The 22,156-nt window shown below is 43.4% G+C and overlaps 1 protein-coding gene across 1 annotated transcript in view; it reads left to right on the forward strand.

Moving 5' to 3' along the window:
• P2RX3 (purinergic receptor P2X 3) overlaps positions 1-22,156 on the forward strand; it is a 451,883-nt gene that overhangs the window by 318,566 nt on the left and 111,161 nt on the right. The gene's annotated exons all lie outside the window — the stretch shown is intronic.

Below are 22,156 nucleotides of genomic sequence, written 5' to 3' on the forward strand. Positions count from 1 at the left end.
CTCTTCACTTCATTGAGAGATGAATGCCTAAATAATGGGTATTACTTTGAACAGACCCTCCTTAGTTACACTATTGGCAGCCCACTGGACACTTAAGAAGTGTCATAATACAAAGATATAAATACACATTGTACACATTTGAGGACATTTGGACATTCTGCTATTACCTATCAAGATAATAATAGGATCCAAAAAATTTAAACTGTACCATTTGAAAGTATACAGGCAGGCCCTTGCACTACATGCTTTGGGGAATTCATCCATAAATCTGAGCAGAAAAGAGATGGGTATAGTGTGTATGGGTTTGGCAAAGTCAGCAGATAGATGATTGAGGATAGAGAATTGGGATCAGCTGACTTAGCAGTTGGGGGAGGGAGGGTTACTAAAAATTATTTGGGGACACCACAAAAAAAAAGCCTCTGGCACTCTGCCTGAATTTAAATCAAAAATAACATTTCCAAACATTTTAGGGGGTGTTTGGGGTAAAGCACTACTATGGAGCTGATAAAATACATTGTTAAGTGACTACATGAGGTGAATATAGGGCAGGAGACACCATGCTGGGGAGGTTAGTGAAGGGCAAATATGTATGAAGGACCTAAAATAATAATTACATAAAAATCCAGCATGCATGAGAACAAAGGGGACATTCACAGCATATTACAATCATGGTAATTAGGGAACGAGGAAAGAAATACAATATATTAGCAAACATTCAACACAATAAAATGTGATATAAAAGGATAAAAATCTTACCTTGATATACTCCTTCTGCAGGACCTGGATGATGGCAGAACAGGTCTCTGGGATAATGATCCCGAGAGCCTGGGGGGAGATGCCTGTCGAGAACTTCAAGTCCTGCAGGCTTCTCCCTGTGGCCAAATACCGCAGGGTAGCGACCAACCTCTGCTCCGGAGTGATGGCTTGCCTCATGCAGGTATCCTGCCTGCTGATATAGGGGGTCAGCGAAGCCAACAAACGGTGAAACACGGGGTCCGTCATCCTGAGAAAGTTCCTGAAATCATCAGGATTATTCTCACGAATCTCACGGAGCAAAGGCATATGAGAGAACTGGTCACGCTGAAGCAACCAATTCTTGGTCCATGAACTCCTCCCCACCCTGTTTATGGACTGGACTTGTGTCAAGGTCAGGACCCCAACACCAAGCCCCCACGCAGCACGAACTCTACGAGGAGTACGCATACGAAACATGGCTAGAAAACGGTCGGCTGCTCAGAACGAAGTAACAGAACGCACTGAAGAACAGCAAGGCCTGTGAACAGCGAACTGAAAAACAGTAACGAACTAACAAGAATACAATGACTACTTAAAGTCACGCGGAACTTGCTGCACGCACTGAAGAGCAGATACAAACCCACAAGCACAAACTGAACAGCAGAAAACGATCTGAAAGCCACGAGTCTGAAAAAGCGCGAATCGTCTCTCACCAAACTTTTACTAACACGAGATTAGCAAAAGGAGCCCAAAGGGTGCCGCGCATGGTTCTGAACCGGCCTTTTCTAGTCTCGTCGTACGTGGTGTACGTGACCGAGTGGTTGGCGATCGGAAATTCCGACAACTTTGTGCGACCGTGTGTAGACAAAAAAAGTTTGAGCCAACATCCGTCGGAAAAAATCCTAGGATTTTGTTGTCGGAATGTCCGAACAAAGTCCGACCGTGTGTACGCCCTATAAGATAGGTGAGCAAAGCAAGCAGTAAACTCCAGACTCAGCCTGCAGATGTCACTGCAAGTACTTCCATTCTTTTTCCCATGGCTGCTTAGAGCTGATTAACAGACACATGCAATTCGTTTCGTTCCAAATTAGTTTCTGGACGAAATCCGACAAATTTATTAATTCAGAAATTTTCGAATTAACGAAAACCTGTTTAACAAATTTTTCCAAATATTAGAACATTTGAAAAATCGAGAATTCGGAAATGTGAAAATCCGAAAAATTTGAATATAACGATAATCCAAAAATTCAAAAGAACGAAAATCCGAAAACCCAAAAATTCGAAATTCTAAAATAATAACTAATAATAACTATTACTAACTATTAAATTATAGGTATTGGCATTTCCTTTCAAATTTGGCTGTTAGTGAACATAATGAATACGAATTTATCCGAAGTTACAACTATCCAAAATAATGAATGCAGCATCTAAACGAATGGAACATAACGAATTAATAATAATAAAAACTTTTTATTATTATTATTTATTTTTATTAATTCGTTACATTCCATTTGTTTAGATGCGGCATTCGTTATTTTGGATAATTCGTAACTTCGGATAAATTCGTATTCGTTATGTTCACTAAAAGCCACATTTGAAGGAAATTACAATACCTATAATTTAATAGTCATTATTAGCTATTTAGTTATTATTTTGGATTTTCGAATTTCCGAATTTTCTGAATTAGAATTTTAGAATTTCTGAATTTTGGGATTTCGAATTTCCGGAGTTCTGAATTTCCGAATTTACGTTTTTTTTTTCAAAATAACGAATTTCAATCATAACAATGACCCGAAAAACGAAAGAAAATGAATGAAACGAAAACAAAAACAAACACATTTTTTGCCAGTGCACATGTCTACTAATGCTTTTGCAGTCACATGATTAAAAAAGACATCCCAAAAACCTCTGCATTGCCGGACTCGAGTCCGGTCGAATAATCCGCTCGTCTGTATGCTAGTCCGACGGACGAAAACCCATGCTAGGGCAGCTATTGGCTACTGGCTATCAACTTCCTTATTTTAGTCCGGTCGTACGCCATCACGTACGATTCCTTTGGACTTTGGTGTGATCGTGTGTAGGAAAGTCCGTTCGTTCAAAAGTCTGACGAAAGTCCGCCAGAATGGCCGTCGGATTTTTGTTTCCGAAAAGTCCGCTCGTGTGTACGCGGCCTTAGAAAACATTTGAGTTCAATGACAACTTAACCACTTGCTACTGGGCACTTATACCCCTTTCCTGTCCAGGCCAATTTTCAGCTTTCAGCGCTCTCACATTTTGAATGACAATTGCGTGGTCATGCAACACTGTACCCAAATTACATTCTTATTATTTTTTTTTTCACACGCAAAAAAACAGCTTTCTTTTGGTGGTATTTAATCACTACTGTGGTTTTTATTTTTTGCTAAACAAAAAAAAGACCATACGTTTTGAAAAAACAAAACAAAACCTTTCATATTTTGTTATAAAGTTTTGCAAACAGGTAGTTTTTCTCCTTCACTGATGGGCACTGATATGCTGCACTGATGGGCACAGATAGGTGGCACCAATTAAGGGGTACTGGTGGGCACTGATCAGGAGGCACTGATGAGGCTGCACTGAGGCAGCACAGAGAGGGACACTGAAAGGCGGCACTGGTGGGCACTGATCAGGAGGCACTGATGCGGAGGCGATGATGAGGCACTGATTGGCAGGACTGCTTGGTGGCACTGATTAGCAGTACTGGTGAGCACAGATAGGTGACACTAGTGGGCACTGATTGGCGGCACTGGAGGACACTGATTGGCAGCAATAGTGATCACTAAGGGGAACAATTTCCCTCCAACAGAAGCTGGTTAACGGCTTTCTTCTTTTCTTCATGCTGACAGCGCAAAGAGAAAAAAAAGCCGGAAACCGGCTTCTGTTTACTTCCATGATCAGCTGCCATTGGCTGACAGCTGATCACATGATAAAGGGCACACTGTCATTGGCCCTTTACCCTGCTCAGTCATTTGTTGAGTCCCTTGGGGCACGCAAAATTTTAAGCCCGCTGTGTAGCAGTCTTTTGGGTATAGAGGGGGTGCAAAGTAGTTAAAGTAGAACTATATGTAGCAGAAGATATGACCTCTTCCAGTCAAATGGGAGCCTTCAAGGCCAAAGATAACTGATATCCTTCTTTAAGTGGTGGGTTGTGAGGCATAGTGGGTGCAAAGGTGGTAAAAGTAATTGGGCGCCAGACACTTCTTGGATGTAAAAGAGGTTTTATTTCTTTGACAGTCCTTTTTTATATTTTGTAGGGGAAAGCGGGTTAGGGCTAGAACAACTTTAAGTAGTTGTAATTTCAAATGGCAGACGCCGAGTCCACACTGTGCAGAGGACGCTCTACACTAACTTTTAAATACTGCAGCTGCCTGCAGTACTGTACTAATAGGATCAGAAGAACACCACTCATTTTCTTCAGGTAGCTTTAGGTGCACACTGTGCAGAGGACGCACTACACTAACTTGTAAATATTGCAGCTGCCTGCGGTACTGTACTAATAAGATCAGAAGAACAACACTAATTTTCTTCAGGTAGCTTTAGGTGCACACTGTGCAGAGGACGCATTACACTAACTTGTAAATACTGCAGCTGCCTGCGGTACTGTACTAATAAGATCAGAGATCAGAAGAACACCACTAATTTTCTTCAGGTAGATTTAGGTGCACACTGTGCAGAGGACGCACTTCACTAACTGTAAATACTGTAGCTAATAGGACCAGAAGAACACCAGCAATTTTCTTCAGGTAGCTGTAAATACTGTAAAAACACCTGCCTGCCTGTCAGTAGTAGGAAGAGAATAACAGGAACGGATCTAGCTAAACTGAATACAGTGTATATATATATATATATATATATATATATATATATATATATATATATACACACAAAACACCTAGGATGTATATATATACACAATACACTGTAAGTGCAGCCAACTGACTCGCCTGCCTACTCTATCTAACTTAAATCAAATGACACTGTCTCTCTGTCTATCTATCTCTCTCTCAACGCCGGAACACACTACACAGGGCTGCCATGTAGGCGGCCTTATATAGTGTGGGGCGTGTACTAAACCCCATGAGCCATAACTGGCCAAAGCGACCCTGGGCTTTGATTGGCATGCATAGACAGCCAATCATCAGCCAGCAATGCACTGTGATGCCGCAGTGAATTACGGGACGTGATGCAGCACTCGAATTTGGCACGAATGGCCCATATTGTTCGTAATTCGGCGAACGGCCGAACACACAATGTCCGAGTTGAACATGGGTTCAACTTGAACACGAAGCTCATCCCTATTGCTATTAGACTTCTGGTGGTGTACACAATACCGTGCACCCAAAGTGCAGTTGCTACTACTTTTCTGGTGGTGTACACAATACAGTACACACATAGTTGTTATTATACTTCTGTTGATGTACACAGTACCGTGCACCCATAGCGCAGTTGCTACTACTTTTCTGGTGGTGTACACAGTACACAATACATATAGTGCACCCATAGTTGCTATTAGACTTCTGGTGGTGTACACAATACCGTGCACCCATAGTGCAGTTACTACTACTTTTCTGGTGGTGTACACAATACAGTACACCCATAGTTGTTATTACACTTCTGCTGGTGTACACAGTACCGTGCACCCATAGTGCAGTTGCTACTACTTTTCTGGTGGTGTACACAATACAGTACACCCATAGTTGTTATTACACTTCTGCTGGTGTACACAGTACTGTGCACCCATAGTGCAGTTGCCACTACTTTTCTGGTGGTGTACACAGTACACAATACAGTGTAGTGTGGTGTTGCAAAAAACAAAATCCCCATCATGTCCGGAAGGCCACAAAGGAAAGGCAGATGCTCACAGGCCACTAAAAGAGGGCAAGCAGGCTCTGTGTCTACAGTCCACAGTGCTGGTCATGGACATGGTGCATCTTCTGCAGGTGGCTGTGGGGCACACTTGTCCTTTTTTTCTGCTGCTGGGACAGGGGCAGAAAAATTGGGCCTTTGGTGGTGGTGGTGCCACAACACTGTAACCCCTCACAGATACTTTTGTTGGGAGCAGGAATGGGCCCTGCTGTGAAATATTAGATTGGAAATTGTAATTACATGCCCCTGTTAAACAGGGACAGAAAAATTGGGCCTTAGGTAGTGGTGGTGGTGCCCTAAGCCAAAAATACTGTTGGAAGCTGCATCATCAAGATTAACCACTTCAGCCCTGGAAGGATTTACCCCCTTCCTGACCAGAGCACTTTTTACAGTTCGGCACTGCGTCGCTTTAACTGCTAATTGCGCGGTCATGCAATGCTGTACCCAAACGAAATTTGCGTCCTTTTCTTCCCACAAATAGAGCTTTCTTTTGATGGTATTTGATCACCTCTGCCGTTTTTATTTTTTGCGCTATAAACGGAAAAAGACTGAAAATTTTGAAAAAAAATGATATTTTCTACTTTTTGTTATAAAAAAAATCCAATAAACTAAATTTTAGTCAAACATTTAGGCCAAAATGTATTCGGCCACATGTCTTTGGTAAAAAAAATGTCAATAAGCGTATATTTATTGGTTTGCGCAAAAGTTATAGCGTCTACAAACTAGGGTACATTTTCTGGAATTTACACAGCTTTTAGTTTATGACTGCCTATGTCATTTCTTGAGGTGCTAAAATGGCAGGGCAGTACAAACCCCCCCCAAATGACCCCATTTTGGAAAGTAGACACCCCAAGGAAATTGCTGAGAGGCATGTTGAGCCCATTGAATATTTATTTTTTTTGTCCCAAGTGATTGAATAATGACAAAAAAAAAAAAAAAAAAAAAAATTTACAAAAAGTTGTCACTAAATGATATATTGCTCACATAGGCCATGGGCATATGTGGAATTGCACCCCAAAATACATTCAGCTGCTTCTCCTGAGTACGGGGATACCACATGTGTGGCACTTTTTGGGAGCCTAGCCGCGTACGGGGCCCCGAAAACCCAGCACCACCTTCAGGATTTCTAAGGGCATACATTTTTGATTTCACTCCTCACTACCTATCACAGTTTTGAAGGCCATAAAATGCCAAGATGGCACAACCCCCCACCAAATGACCCCATTTTGGAAAGTAGACACCCCAAGCTATTTGCTGAGAGGCATGGTGAGTATTTTGCAGCTCTCATTTGTTTTTGAAAATGAAGAAAGACCAGAAAAATTTTTTTTTTTTTTTTCTTTTTTCAATTTTCAAAACCTTGTGACAAAAAGTGAGGTCTGCAAAATACTCACTATACCTCTCAGCAAATAGCTTGGGGTGTCTACTTTCCAAAATTGGGTCATTTGGGGGGGTTTTGTGCCACCTGGGCTTTCCATGGCCTCCGAAACTGTGATAGGCAGTGAAGAGTGAAATCAAAAATTTACGGCCTTAGAAAGCCTGAAGGCGGTTCTTGGTTTTCGGGGTCCCGTACGCGGCTAGGCTCCCAAAAAGTCTCACACATGTGGTATCCCCGTACTCAGGAGAAGCAACAGAATTTATTTTGGGGTGTAATTTCACAAATCCCCATGGCATGTTTGAGCAATATAACATTTAGTGACAACTTTGTGCAAAAAAAAAAAAAAAAAAAAAAAATTTGTCTCTTTCCCGCAACTTGTGTCACAATATAAAATATTCCATGGACTCGACATGCCTCTCAGCAAATAGCTTGGGGTGTCTACTTTCCAAAATGGGGTCATTTGGGGGGGTTTGAACTGTCCTGGCATTTTATGCACAACATTTAGAAGCTTACGTCACACATCACCCACTCTTCTAACCACTTGAAGACAAAGCCCTTTCTGACACTTTTTGATTACATGAAAAAATTATTTTTTTTTTGCAAGAAAATTACTTTGAACCCCCAAACATTATATATTATTTTAAAGCAAATGCCCTACAGATTAAAATCGTGGGTGTTTCATTTTTTTTTTTCACACAGTAATTGCGCAGCGATTTTTCAAACGCATTTTTTGTGGAAAAAACACACTTTTTTAAATTTTAATGCACTAAAACACACTATATTGCCCAAATGTTTGATGAAATAAAAAAGATGATCTTAGGCCGAGTACATGGATACCAAACATGACATGCTTTACAATTGCGCACAAACGTGCAGTGGCAACAAAATTAATACATTTTTAAAAGCCTTTAAAAGCCTTTACAGGTTACCACTTTAGATTTACAGAGGAGGTCTACTGCTAAAATTACTGCCCTCGATCTGACCTTCGCGGTGATACCTTACATGCATGGTGCAATTGCTGTTTACATTTGACGCCAGACCGACGCTTGCGTTCGCCTTAGCGCGAGAGCAGGGGGGACAGGGGTGCTTTTTTTTTTTTTTTTTTTTTTTCTTTATTATTTTTTTGCTTTTTTATCTTATTTTTAAACTGTTCCTTTCATATTTTTTTTTAAATCATTTTTATTGTTATCTCAGGGAATGTAAATATCCCCTATGATAGCAATAGGTAGTGACAGGTACTCTTTTTTGAAAAAATTGGGGTCTATTAGACCCTAGATTTCTCCTCTGCCCTCAAAGCATCTGACCACACCAAGATCGGTGTGATAAAATGCTTTCCCAATTTCCCAATGGCGCTGTTTACATCCGGCGAAATCTAAGTCCTAAAATGCTCGTAGCTTCCGGTTTCTTAGGCCATAGAGATGTTTGGAGCCACTCTGGTCTCTGATCAGCTCTATGGTCAGCTGGCTGAATCACCGGCTGCATTCTCAGGTTCCCTGTTGAGACAGGAGAGCCAGAGAAAAACACGGAAGACGGTGGTGGGGGGGGGGGGCATTCCCTCCCACTGCTTGTAAAAGCAGTCTAGAGGCTAATTAGCCGCTAGGATTGCTTTTACATGAAAGCCGACCGCTGGCTGAAAAGAATGATACCAAGATGATACCTAAACCTGCAGGCATCATTCTGGTATAACCACTCAAAGTCGTGAATGGCGTACCTGAAGACAAAAAAATGGTTAACAATAAAGCACAGTAAACGGTAAAGTATAAAAAATTGCATACCTGAAAAGCAAACATGATAAAACATAATAACAATAAAACATTGCAGAATAGAATACAGTAAAAAAGAGCAGAACACCAGAGAGAGAACAGAGAGAGAGAGAACAATAAAACGACAACTATTTTTTTTTATTTTTGTTTGTGTTTTTTTTTTTTTTTTTACACTTTTTTTTTGTAACTGTAACTTTTATAACTGTAACCGGTTCCAGGTTCGGGTCTCTCAAAATGCGATGGCATCTTGGGAGACCCTGTGAAAGTGTGCCTAGTCTGTGCAATGCTGTACCCTACGCTAATACTCAACTAGTGAATGGTAGTGTTCAAAACATTCACCAATGCAAAGACCAGGATTGTCAGGACAGGAGGGACAATAATAGCGGGTGTCACGCATATATCCGCGTTTGCTGCAGACACGACATCTTTTTTGGGGGGGTTCGTTGGGTAGGGGTACTCGGGAGGACATATAAATGCCTCTCATGCAGCCGACTGCATTTGGTTGGGGATGTGAATGGGGGAAGTACGGGCGCTGCAGAAGTGGTGGGTTCCCAATTAGGATTGGCGAATGCAGCAGGAAGGGCATTATGGGCACGACGGGCCTGTGTTTGTCTTTTTGGTGGCAGCGCGACACTACTTGTGCTTGCCACCTCACCAGCTTGAACTGCACTTATGGGACTCGCCACGTCACCAAGTGTTACTGCAGTGCTGGATGTATGACTACGACCGGGGTGTACTAGGCCGCTGGCGCTTGCCAGTTCACCAAAACGCTACAAAAAAAAGTGACAGTGATCGATCGATACTGCACTTGGGTGGGCTGGGCTGGGCCGGGTGGAGGGGCAAAACGCAGGTGCTAGCAGGTATCTGGGCTGATCCCACTAACACTGCGTTTTTGGGAACCCTAAACTGCTGGGGACGCTAGTATAGATCTGATCGGATCAGATATTGATCCGTTCAGATACTATACCACTAAGGGAGGTGTACGGTGCGTGCGTGGGTGTTAGTGGTACTGGCTCTAATCTGACGCTGCTTGGGGCTGGTGCTTGCCAGTTCACCAAAATGCTACCAAAAAAACTGTTAGCGATCGCAGGGATCAGGCCTGACTCTGCGAACGCTGCAGTTATGCGTTTAGTGTTTTGTAAGTGACAGTGATTGATCGATACTGCACTTGGGTGGGCTGGGCGGAGGGGCAAAACGCAGGTGCTAGCAGGTATCTGGGCTGATCCCGCTAACACTGCGTTTTTGGGAACCCTAAACTGCTGGGGACGCTAGTATAGATCTGATCGGATCAGATATTGATGCGTTCAGATACTATACCACTAAGGGATGTGTACGGTGCGTGCGTGGGTGTTCGCGGTACTGGCGCTAATCTGACCCTGCCTGGGGCGACGCATATCACCGCCGGGCGATCGGGGGGCTAAACCTTTATTCGGTAATAAACGGCGGGTGCCCTGACACTAAAAAAAATAAACGAACTAACCAGCGTCACCCGTAACAGTTATACGGTGATCAGTGGTGAAAGGGTTAACTAGGGGGCAATCAAGGGGTTAAAACATTTATTAGGTAGTATATGGGGGTCCCTGTCGCTATAAAACGCTGACAGCGAACCTAAATATTTACGTTCCTAACTAGCGTCACCAGCGACACTAATACAGCGATCAGAAAAATGATCGCTTAGCGACACTGGTGAGGGGGGGTGATCAAGGGGTTAAAACTTTATTAGGGGGGGTTAGGGGGGTACCCTAGACCTACAGGGGGCTAATACTAACTGTCCTACCACTGCTAACTGTCACAAACTGACACTATGCAGTAATCAGGAAAAAAACAAAACAAAACAAAAAAACCTGCTTGGTGTCAGTTTGTGACAGGGGGGGGGGGTGATTGGGGGGGGATCGGGGGGCGATCGGGGGGGGATCGGGGGTGTTTAGTGTGCCTGGCATGTTCTACTGTGTTGTGTGTGTGTGTTGGTGCACTTACATGTCATCTCTCCTCGGTGCTGGAACGGAAACTGGCCAGCCGAGGAGAGATGACATCACATCCTCTGCCTCTGTGTACTATACAGAGGCAGGGGATGTTTCTCATTGGCTGGGAGCGATCGCGAGGGGGGGGCCACGATCGGATGGCCTCCCCCTCGTCTCTCAACTCTCCCAGCCAAACGCCGACCGCCGATGGCACCGGGGGGGGGTCCGATCGGACCCCCCGCCCGCGGGAAGGCAATCACGTACCAGGTACGTGATTTTGCCTGCCCGTGCCGCTCTGCTCACGTATATATGCGTGAGGCGGTCGGCAAGTGGTTAAGGAGGAATAGGATAGACACTCAGCATAGGCAGTCTTCAAGGGATCCCACATCCATAGAAAAATCAATCAGTTACATCAGCATCAGGTGCTTGATAGCTGCTGCTGATCCAAGACTGATTCATTTTTATGAATGTGAGCCTATCAAGGGATTCTGTGGACAGGCGCACTCTATGATCCATTGCAAACCCTCCAGCAGCACTGAATGTGCTTTCAGAAAGAACGCTGGATGCAGGACAGGCCAGTAGATCAATTGCATATTGAGCAAGTTCTGGCCAGTGGTCCATCCTCAAGACCCAGTAACCCAGTGGATGCTCTGTTGGAAAGGTCTCCAAGTCTGCTCTTGCCCCTAGATATTCCTGCACCATGTAATGCAGATGCTGGGGATGGTTGCTTGAACCAATCAGACCTTGGCGCTGAGGACTGAAAAATTGTGTAAAGGCATCGGTCAGCCGGCCACCTTCTCCACTGCTCTTCCTCTGACTGAACAAAGCTGTCATGGTTATGCAGCAATCTTTGTCTGTCAGCTTACCTCTCCTCCATGTGTTCACCTTTAGAGGCCAGCTACTCTCACCTGGCTACCTAAATAATCTCTCCTCAAAGCATGGCTCCACCCCAGCCCCTATCATGAAACTCTATATTAACGTGTGCACTGCAAGGCTGCCTTGCTGAACAACCTTTGTGTGTTTGGCTCCTGTGTGCATCTTGCTGTGTCTTATACATCTGATTCCAGTTACTGATCTTGGCTCCTTTTTTTCCTCACCTGTGTAGATCAATTGGTTAAAAGCTTGGAACCCCCTTACCGCTTCTCCCCAGCTAGGTTCAGCATCTCCTAGTTGGAAGCCCTGACTGTACACTCTCTAAATGAACTTTATGCAGGGAACCCCACTCTGATGGTCTCAGGGGTATGTTACAATCATCTATACTTTACAAGCCTTAAACAGGTCTTATCTATTTGCAGCGGTCTCCTCCTCTTACCTTCTGTAATTTTTGTTTCATGGTCACCTGGTTCAACTTCCCCTGTATGCTAATTAGCCTTTATTTTTATTTATTTTCATCCCTCGGCTCACTGGGCACTGTAGTTCCTCGGACTTGCCCTTCTCATCATGGCGGTCATCATGGTGGCGTAAATTAAAGAAAAACCTTCCTAACCTGAAAAAGGATCCCAAAACTTTCCCATTTATTGAAGAACCCGAGGAGTTAATAAAGGATGAGTGGCAAAAACCAGATAAAAAATCCAGTCTGAACAACAGGCTAGCCAAGCTCTATCCACTAAGAGAACCAACGGTAAATCCTCTTATCTCGGCTCCAGTGGTGGATTCCTCATTAATGCACCTGACGTAACTCTGTCGATTGAGGATGCCATTACCTTCAGGGGCATAATGGATCGGAAAATAGATCTCGATCTTAAGAAAGCCTACTCGGTGACAGGAGGAGCCTGCAGGCCAGCAGTCACTCGAGCAGCAGTTGGCAGAGCCATCACCAGCTGGACATCCACTATTGAAAAATTGTTGCTGGAAACAGCGGACCAAAAAAAAATCATATCTTCTCTGCAGGAACTCAGCCTAGCAGGAGACTTCATGGCAGAAGCAGCGGTTGATATAATATGATCCTCAGCAAGAGCGATGTTGGCCTCAGTAATATCCAGGAGAACGCTGTGGTTAAAGCCCTGGGTCACAGATGTGACTTCCGAATCCAGCTGGTGTAGAATCCCCTATGACGGCACCAACTTGTTCGGCCCTAAGCTAGATACCGCAATCTTAAAGGTTACGGGAGGTAAATCGGGTCTCATCCCTTCTGATAGAAGACCCAAACAACAAAAAAACCCACCTTTTAGACGTCATCTGCCAGAAAGATACCGAGAAGCAAGCTCTTATTGACCTGGGAAGGAGTTTAAACGGAACTGGCGAAATCCCCAACTGCCCTTTGAGAGGGTACAAAAACCTAAAGCCCCCAATTCAGGAGATCAACAAAAGTAATTTTGATGGCACGCACACCAGCCCGCGATAGTAGGAGCGAGGCTGAGGCTATTTGCTCATGTATGGTCAGATCATATAAAAGACCCCTGGACGATATCCACCATCCAAGAGGGTCACAGATGGACATTCAAACACAAACCCCCCAAGGATCACTACAGAGCTACCAGACTACCATCTTCTCTCCCGAAACGAAAACTACTAATCAAGTATATCCTGGAACTGTTACAGAAACAGGCAATTGTAGAGGTTCCACAGGAACAGAGGGGCACAGGTTTCTATTTTCCACTTTTCCTAATGACAAAGGAGACGGGAGACTTGAGGCCAGATTTAAAGACCTCAACGAAACGATTCTAGTCGAATCCATCAAAATGGAGAGCCTTCAATCCATATTACTAGCAATAGGAACAAAAGACTGGATGCTCTCGGTCGATTTATCCGATGCCTATCTGCATATTCCTGTACACCAAACCTTCCAGAAATACCTACACTTTGCAATAGGTCACCAGCACTTTCAGTTCCAGAGCCTCCCGTTTGGGATATCAACGGCCCCCAGGACCTTTACAAAGGTCTTGCTACCAGTAATAGCGCATCTGAGGGAAAAAGGACTGAGAGTCCTTCACTATCTCGACGACATTATCCTCCTGGCTGACAGCCAACAAACCCTGCTTCAACATCGAACAATACTAATTTTCACACTTCAACAGTTCGGGTGGATAGTAAACTGGAAAAAGAGCAGCCTGACCCCAACACAAAAAATGGTTTTCTTAGGCACCAAACTGGACACCAGCTCCAATACGGTCGGACTTCCCCAAGACAAGATAGGGCTGTTGGTTCACAAAATAAAGAACCTCTTGGCGGCACGGCAGAGTACCTGTCTGCCAGAATGTGTCTAAGCATCCTGGGCTCAATGTCTTCCACCTTCCTGATGGTCCAGTGGTCCCAGTGGAATTCAAGAATCTTCCAAAACTCATTCCTAAGACAATGGAACGGGTCATCAATGAACCAGCAGATAGTCATCAACCAGGCGGTGAAAAAATCCGCGTGGTGGTGGACACGAGTCAGCAACCTAACACGCTGTAGCCTCATAGTCCCCCCACTACCAGAAATAATCACGACAGATGCCAGCCTTCAGGGGTGGGGAGCACATTACCAACAACGAGGAGCACAGGGACATTGATCTTTCTCCCACAGGGCATAGTCTCAAACATACTGGAGCTCAGGGCCTCCTGGCAGGCCCTCCTAACATTCGGACCATCCCTCGCAGGGAAGAACGTTCTCTTGCGTATGGACAACACTGTGGTGGTAAACTACATCCACAGACAAGGAGGCACCAGGAGCAACACGCTCATGAAAGAAGTTCGCCCTATACTCGAATAGGCTCAAGTTCACCTGGCGGAATTAAAAGCAATATACGTTCCAGCAATACAGAACCAACTCGCGGACGACTTGAGCAGAATATTTATATCAAACAATGAGTAGTCCCTCAGCCCTCAAGCTTTTGCTCTCCTCACTCGCAGATGGGGTATTCCCGATATAGATCTGGCAGCAACTCCAGAGAACAACAAATGTCCCCGATTCCTAGCGAGAGCCGCCTATCCAACGGCGGCAGGGATCGACTGTCTTCATCACCCATGAAAATTTCACCTAGGTTATATATTCACTCCAATTCCCCTAATAGCCAGATTTCTGGCCAGGCTGAGGATCTCGACATCCACGGATATAGCAGTGTTGCTGTTCTGGCCGAGGAGGCCATGGTTCGTGACTGTCTTACAGCTAAGCACAGAAGAACCACTACCACTCCCAGTGAGCCCGGATTTGCTCTTGCAGGGTCAATTCCTACACCCATCACCAGAACGATTACACCTAACAGCCTGGAACTTGAAAGGGAAAGGTTACTGGATCAAGGGTGTTCACTTAGGGTAGTGACCACACTGCAACAGGCCAGGAAAAGGTCAACAAACAGCACATATAACAGAATCTGGGAAAGATTCACCGCATTTGCTCAGCAACAGTCTTGGGACCCACTCTCTTCTTTAGTCTCTCAAGTTCTAGAGTTCCTGCAACTAGGCCTAGAAAGAGGGTTAGGTTCGAGCACTCTCAAAGTTCAAGTCTCTGCCCTGTCCGCAATTATGGGAATCAGTTGGGCTTTAAACCCCCTCATAACTCAATTCCTGAAAGCATGCCTGAAAATAAGGCCACCCAGGTAGCCAACTTTTCCCATTTTGGACCTACCTATTGTTCTAGAAGCTCTGTCAAGAGAACCCTTCTTTCCTTTGGAATCAATATCCTTATGGGATCTAATGCTCAAACTATCATTTCTGATCGCAATAACATCTGCCAAAAGAGTTTCGGAGTTGCAAGCTCTGTTAATTAAAGAGCCGCATCAGTTTTTTACCCGGATAGAGTCGTCCTCAGACCCTCGGAACAGTTTATACCTAAGGTAGCATCTACCTTCCACTTCAATTTGGAGATCAATCTTCCAGTCTTCCTCACTAATGAAGGGGATCCACACCCCTTGGACATTAAATCTGTTATTTCTTCCTACTTAGAAGCTACTAAACCATTCAGGAAGACTGAAAACCTTCTAGTTATCCTGCATGGCGCAAAAAGAGGTCAAGCAGCTTCTTCAAGAACAATAGCTTCTTGGTTAATTAAAACTATCAAAAGAACATACCTAATACAACTGCTCCCAATACCGGATGGACTGAAGGCCCATTAGACTAGAGCAGTGGCGACCTCCTGGGCAGCGTACTGTAGAGTGTCCTCAGAAACCATTTGCAAGGCAGCAACTTGGTCTTCCAGAACCACATACATGTCACACTACAGAATAGATCCGGCTCAATTAACTACAGTTGAGTTCGGGAGATCAATCATTCAAACTAATTCTTCCATACCCTGTACTTGAGTAAATAAAATCTTCTGAAAGCACCCACCCATGTAGCGAGTTATTTCCCAATGTGTGTGCTGCCATGATGCGTCAGGAAAATGGAAAATTGTATGCTCGCCTTTCTGTAATTTTCCTTTCCTGACACATCTCATGGCAGCACACAGAAACCCACTCTTCTAAGGTGACAGTTACTGAGAATACAGCGGTGGACTACTCTTCAAATCTTATAGCTAACCAGTCCTATCAGGTTGTGGAGGCGGAGTCACAATCCAATGTGTGTGCTGCCATGATGTGTGTGCTGCCATGAGATGCATCAGGAAAGGAAAATTACGGAAAGGTGAGTATACAATTTTCCTTTTCTGGTTTTAAGATAAAGATGCATCAAATGAAACATACTGAAATAAAATTTTAAAGCAAAAACAATTGATAAAACAATATATAAAAAAGGAAAAAAAGTCACAATATGCAATATTGATTAATATTGAGAGGGATCAGAATTTTGAGAATTCTTTGTATAGTGTAAACTGTTGCAGCACAAATTACACATTTCTTCATTTATTCAGGGTATTAAACAACCAAGCTCCCATTCCTCTTGTTATTCCCCCAAATATATATATATATATATATATATATATATATATATATATATATATATATATATATATATATATATAAAATTAATTGAATTAAATAATTAATTTCTCCCAGTAAACAAAATAACTCTGAAAGTTCTTGTAATTTACACTTTGTATAGTGTAAATTGTGACAGCACAAATTACACATTTCTCAATATATCCAGGGTACGTAAACAAGCTCCCATTCCTCTTGTTATCCCCCCGCAGTAGCAAACAATGTAAGTTGAAATGTGTAGACTTCTAATGTTTCTGTGTTTAGATTCACACGTCTTCAATATGACCTAAAAGAAACAAAACTCTCCACAGAATTCTTTAGCAAAGTACAGTACATAAGTATTGTGTTTTAAGAAAAAACAAACAGAAATTTACATTTTTTACAGTTCTTTTCTAATTAACTCTACTGCCATAGATGTGTAATTTGCATTTAACCACTGAGCTCTAAAGGACCTCCACCTTCTGCTTATCCCTGTATCTATAATACCCTCTAGTCTCCTCAAACATTTTTGGAAATATTAATTTAAATTATCATGCTCTATCTTAATTTTATCATATTTCATTTTCAGATGGTCATGTTCTTGCATTTATTCAATTCTCTCTGGTAAAATGTACTGTACTGTGGATTTATGTGGTCCTGTAAAAACTTTAACCGCAAAGCTTTCCTCTGCTCCTAACAATGTCATTTAAATTATTGGGATTTGAGGTAACTGATAAAACGAATATTCCTTGATATACCCATTTAAAGCCTCTAAAATCATGCTTCTATGTACCAAGCTTTGATGCTCAAAATGCAAGATTACTTCAGTTTTATCACTGTTGTTATCATCTTTGACACCTCATAGAGAGACATTGTTCTTTTCCAGAGAGTGTAGCATTTATAGAGTCCCAACAACAGATGACAAGTCCAACAGAGTATTTACAAAATAATATGATAAAATAAGGACTATGAAGATTTGACCCCCTTCCTGACCAGAGCACTTTGTCCCTTTAACTGACAATTGCACGGTCGTGCGACGTCACACCCAAACAAAATTGACATCCTTTTTTTTCTCACAAATAGAGCTTTCTTTTGGTGGTATTTGATCACCTTTGCAGTTTTTATTTTTTGCGCTATAAACAAAAAGAGAGCGACAATTTTAAAAAAACTCAATATTTTTTACTTTTTGCTATAATAAATATCCCCAAAAATATATAAACAAACTTTTTTTTCCCTCAGTTTAGGCTGATATGTATTCTTCTACATAAGAGGGGGTTGTGACCAATCCACGCTGTTTGATAAGAGAGCAGCGACATGCCTCCATCCCAATATATGCAAACAAATAGGGAGGACAGAAACAGGACTTTGTATGAGGCATGTGGGTGGGTGTATTAGGCTAATAGTAAGTATTAGGATAAATATAATAAGATACATATAATCTCCACACATAATGATATAAAATGATCATGATATAAAAGTTTTAATGGCATAGATATATTAGCCAGATACAATCATAAAAGACCACATTGGAGACCAAAGTATAGCATGTAGGCAACTGTATATAAACAAGCAGAGTTCATGAATTGGTTGTACAGTGACACAAGCAAATATACATTGTACAATAGATAAGTGCATCAATAGATCTAAACTCAACGCGTTTCTTGGCTTGAAACCAATCATCAGGAGTCCGATGCAGTTTAACTGTATCAAAAACAATAAAGTATCTATTAATATATGAGCAGATATTGGTAGAAAAGATATATTGAAAAATGTGATTTTCTGTGTACTCACAAAGTATTCACAAGATATGCATATTGATGATGATCTGAGTATGACAATGCAATGTTGGTCTGGGTCCATAAAGTCTCAAAAGTATAAAGTATTCTTCTACATATTTTTGGTAAAAAAAAAAACGCAATAAGCGTATATTGATTGGTTTGCGCAAAAGTTATAGCGTCTACAAAATAGGAGATAGTTTTATGGCATTTTTATTTATTTTTTTTACTAGTAATGGCGGCGATCTACGATTTTTATTGGGACTGCGACATTACGGCGGACACGTTGGACAATTATGACACATTTTTGGGACCATTGGCATTTATACAGCTATCAGTGCTATGAAAATGCATTGATTACTGTAAAAATGTCACTGGCAGTGAAGGGGTTAACACTAGGGGGCGATCGATGGGTTAATTGTGTTCCCTAGTGTGTGTTCTAATTGAAGGGGGGATGGGACTGTGTAGGGGAGATGACAGATCACTGTTCATACTCTGTATGAACAGACGATCTGTCTGTTCTCCCCTCAGAGAACCGGAAACTGTGTGTTTACACACACAGATCCCGATTCTTGGTGTGACCCGAGCGATCGCGGGAGCCCGACGGTGATCGTGACCACTGGGCACTTGCATCGGCTCCGTGGGCGAGTACTGGAGGCAACGGAACATGACGGCGATTCGTGCAGCCGAGCCATGTTGCCACAGTGTAACTGCGGCGGCTGGTCGGCAAGTGGTTAAAATATCCAGTCCTTCTGTTCATCCTTTAGCAAGGAATTAGTCATGCCCACATCAAGCCTTTATGTCCAATCTATATATCAACCCAGGTGTCTTTCATGCAAGGATATGCATCAATATACCCAAGGCCAGTGTTTCTCAACCTTCTACTTGAAGTACCCCTGCAGGTCTAAAAAGAAGTACCCCTGTCTCGAGAAAGTAATTTCTATTGTTTAGGTGTCATGGTTTCTGTGTGTGTGTAATGTCAGTATGTGTTTGTGATGATTTCTGTGTGTGTTTGTGATGGGTTTTTTTCATGTGCATGCTACAATGACAGATACACACACACAGACACTGATAGATAAACACACACAATCACAAATGAACCCAATGACACCCACACAAACAATCCCAAATTAACACACTGACACCCACACAATCCCAAACTAACACACTTACAAACACACAAATACCCATATTAACACACTCAGAGATACACACACACAATCCCAAATTAAAAACACTGGCAGACACACAAACACAGAATTCTGATTTAACTCACTTACAGACACATGCACATAAACCGAAGTTAACACACAGGTAGACACATGCACGTACATGAAGCCTACCAGTGCAGTGTCCACCAAATGCAGCCTACCAGTGCAGTGCCCACTAAATGCAGCCTCATCAGTGTAGTGCCCACCAAATGCAGCCTACCAGTGCAATGCCCTCCAAATGCAGGCTCATCAGTGCAGTGCCAACCAAATGCAGCCTCATCAGTGCAGACCAAATGCAGTCTCATCTGTGCAGTGCCCACCAAATGCAGTCTCATCAGTGCAGTGCCCACCAAATGCAGCCTACCAGTGCAATGCCCACCAAATGCAACCTCATCAGTGCAGTGCCAACCAAATGCAGCCTCGTCAGTGCAGTACCCACCAAATGCAGCTTACCAGTGCAATGCCCACCAAATGCAGCCTCATCAGTGCAGTGCCAACTAAATGCAGCCTCGTCAGTGCAGTGCCCACCAAATGCAGTCTCGTCAGTGCAGTGCCCAACAAATGCATCCTCATCAGTGCAATGCTCACCAAATGCAGCCTCATCAGTGCAATGCTCACCAAATGCAGCCTACCAGTGCCTGAATCACGATCTCCCGCTGTGTCACAGAGCTTGGATTTGAATTGCCCGCCTGGCAAGGGGCCCAGACCCCCCTCCCTCAGGATAACCCCCTTCCATCAGTGCAGACCCCCCCAGGAAACCCCCCCTCAGGATAACCCCCCTCCATCAGTGCAGACCCCCCCTCCTCTCATAATAGCCCCCCTCCATCAGTCATCAGTGAAGACCCCCCCTCAGGATAACCACCCCTCTATCAGTCCAGCCCCCCTCAGGATAACCCTCCCTCCATCAGTATAGCCCCCCCTCAGGATAACCCCCCTCCCCTTCCATCAGTACAGAACCCCCTCCCCTCATGCACCTGGGCAGTGGGCAGCAGAGGATTCAGTGTGCAGCTGCCCGGAGAGTTGCTTGCTCATATTATCACCCCCGGGCAGCCGTGGTGGGCTTGTGTATAGAGAAAGGAGGCAGCAGGAGTGAGAGTGAGGAGTCTCGAGCGCGGCGCCGACATGTTTCGGCTGAAGAGCCCTGCCTCCAGGACCCTCTGCCGTCCTCGGGATAGTGTCACCCACGTGTGGGCCACACTTCACACCCCTCCCCTCAAGACCCTATCAAGACCCATTGCTGAATAACAGCTCTTATAAAGATTTACAATGTAAAATAGGAAGAACCGCACTAACACAAAAACATATAAGCAGCAGCATATAGTGCGATCACACCAAAATCTAGAGTCCTGTAAAAAGCTGCGCTAAAATTATTAAAAGTTCATATAAATGACATCAAGGGGATTTCTCCAAGTCCTTATTTCAAAGTGAAAACACCACCACCGTGCACTTCTAAGCAGTAGTGACAATCCACCCTAGTAGTAGAGCCTGCTTACCAGATGGCAAGCATAAAAGGGCAAGTGGCTTTAGCCTAGCCAAGGCCTTTTAGCTTGCTGACGCTCCCGGTGTTCCAATGGGGGGTAAATCTCCAGGCTCCCTTAGGTTATCCTCATGTCGCCATTCAACACGAAAAACCCGGATGACCTGGTGGGATGTCTGTGTTCCAGATCTGGAACACAGACATCCCACCAGGTCATCCGGGTTTTTCGTGTTGAATGGCGACATGAGGATAACCTAAGGGAGCCTGGAGATTTACCCCCCATAGGAACACCGGGAGCGTCAGCAAGCTAAAAGGCCTTGGCTAGGCTAAAGCCACTTGCCCTTTTATGCTTGCCATCTGGTAAGCAGGCTCTACTACTAGGGTGGATTGTCACTACTGCTTAGAAGTGCACGGTGGTGGTGTTTTCACTTTGAAATAAGGACTTGGAGAAATCCCCTTGATGTCATTTATATGAACTTTTAATAATTTTAGCGCAGCTTTTTACAGGACTAAAGATTTACAATCACTTTCAGAAGATCCAATACCTTAGCAAATACCACAACTCGCAAAGAGCTAGGGCCCTTTCACACTGGTTATCTTTTCTTCCTTTTTTGCCCTTTGCATAATGCATGTCCAATAAATCCTATGAAACTCATAGCAGTCAGTTGCAGGTTAGCTGTATTTTTAAAAGTCCTGCATGCTGGACAGATCCTCCAGCAGGCCAACTGTAAACATTTATTAAAATGAATAATCCCACTTTGACTACTAGAACATCAGTACCAGGCAGAAGGACAGAAAAGATAAACAAAGTTCAGGCTGGCTACAGCCAAGAAAAGAGAATTTAACTAGAGACACTCCAGTTTAAGGTAGGATCCCAATGTTTTAATGTGCTATGTATGAAAGGTCAATTTCCTAAAAAAGACAGGAAGTGTGAGGAACTCTCCAACAGCAACACATACAGAAATATTTTTTTTCAGTAATGTAGGGAAAAGTCACTCACTTCCTGTCTCAGAAACATATTGTCAGAGGGACAGAATGTGAGGGAAAATCTCTCTAACTGAACCCCAGATAACAGTATGAAAAACAAAGAATTATTCCAGCGTATCCACATCATACCTTAAACCTTTTTTTATGTAAAATCACATTGAAAGACATTCTTGCTCTTT

This window comes from Aquarana catesbeiana, linkage group LG08 (genome assembly GCF_042186555.1).
Source record: "Aquarana catesbeiana isolate 2022-GZ linkage group LG08, ASM4218655v1, whole genome shotgun sequence".
Classification (NCBI taxonomy): domain Eukaryota; kingdom Metazoa; phylum Chordata; class Amphibia; order Anura; family Ranidae; genus Aquarana; species Aquarana catesbeiana.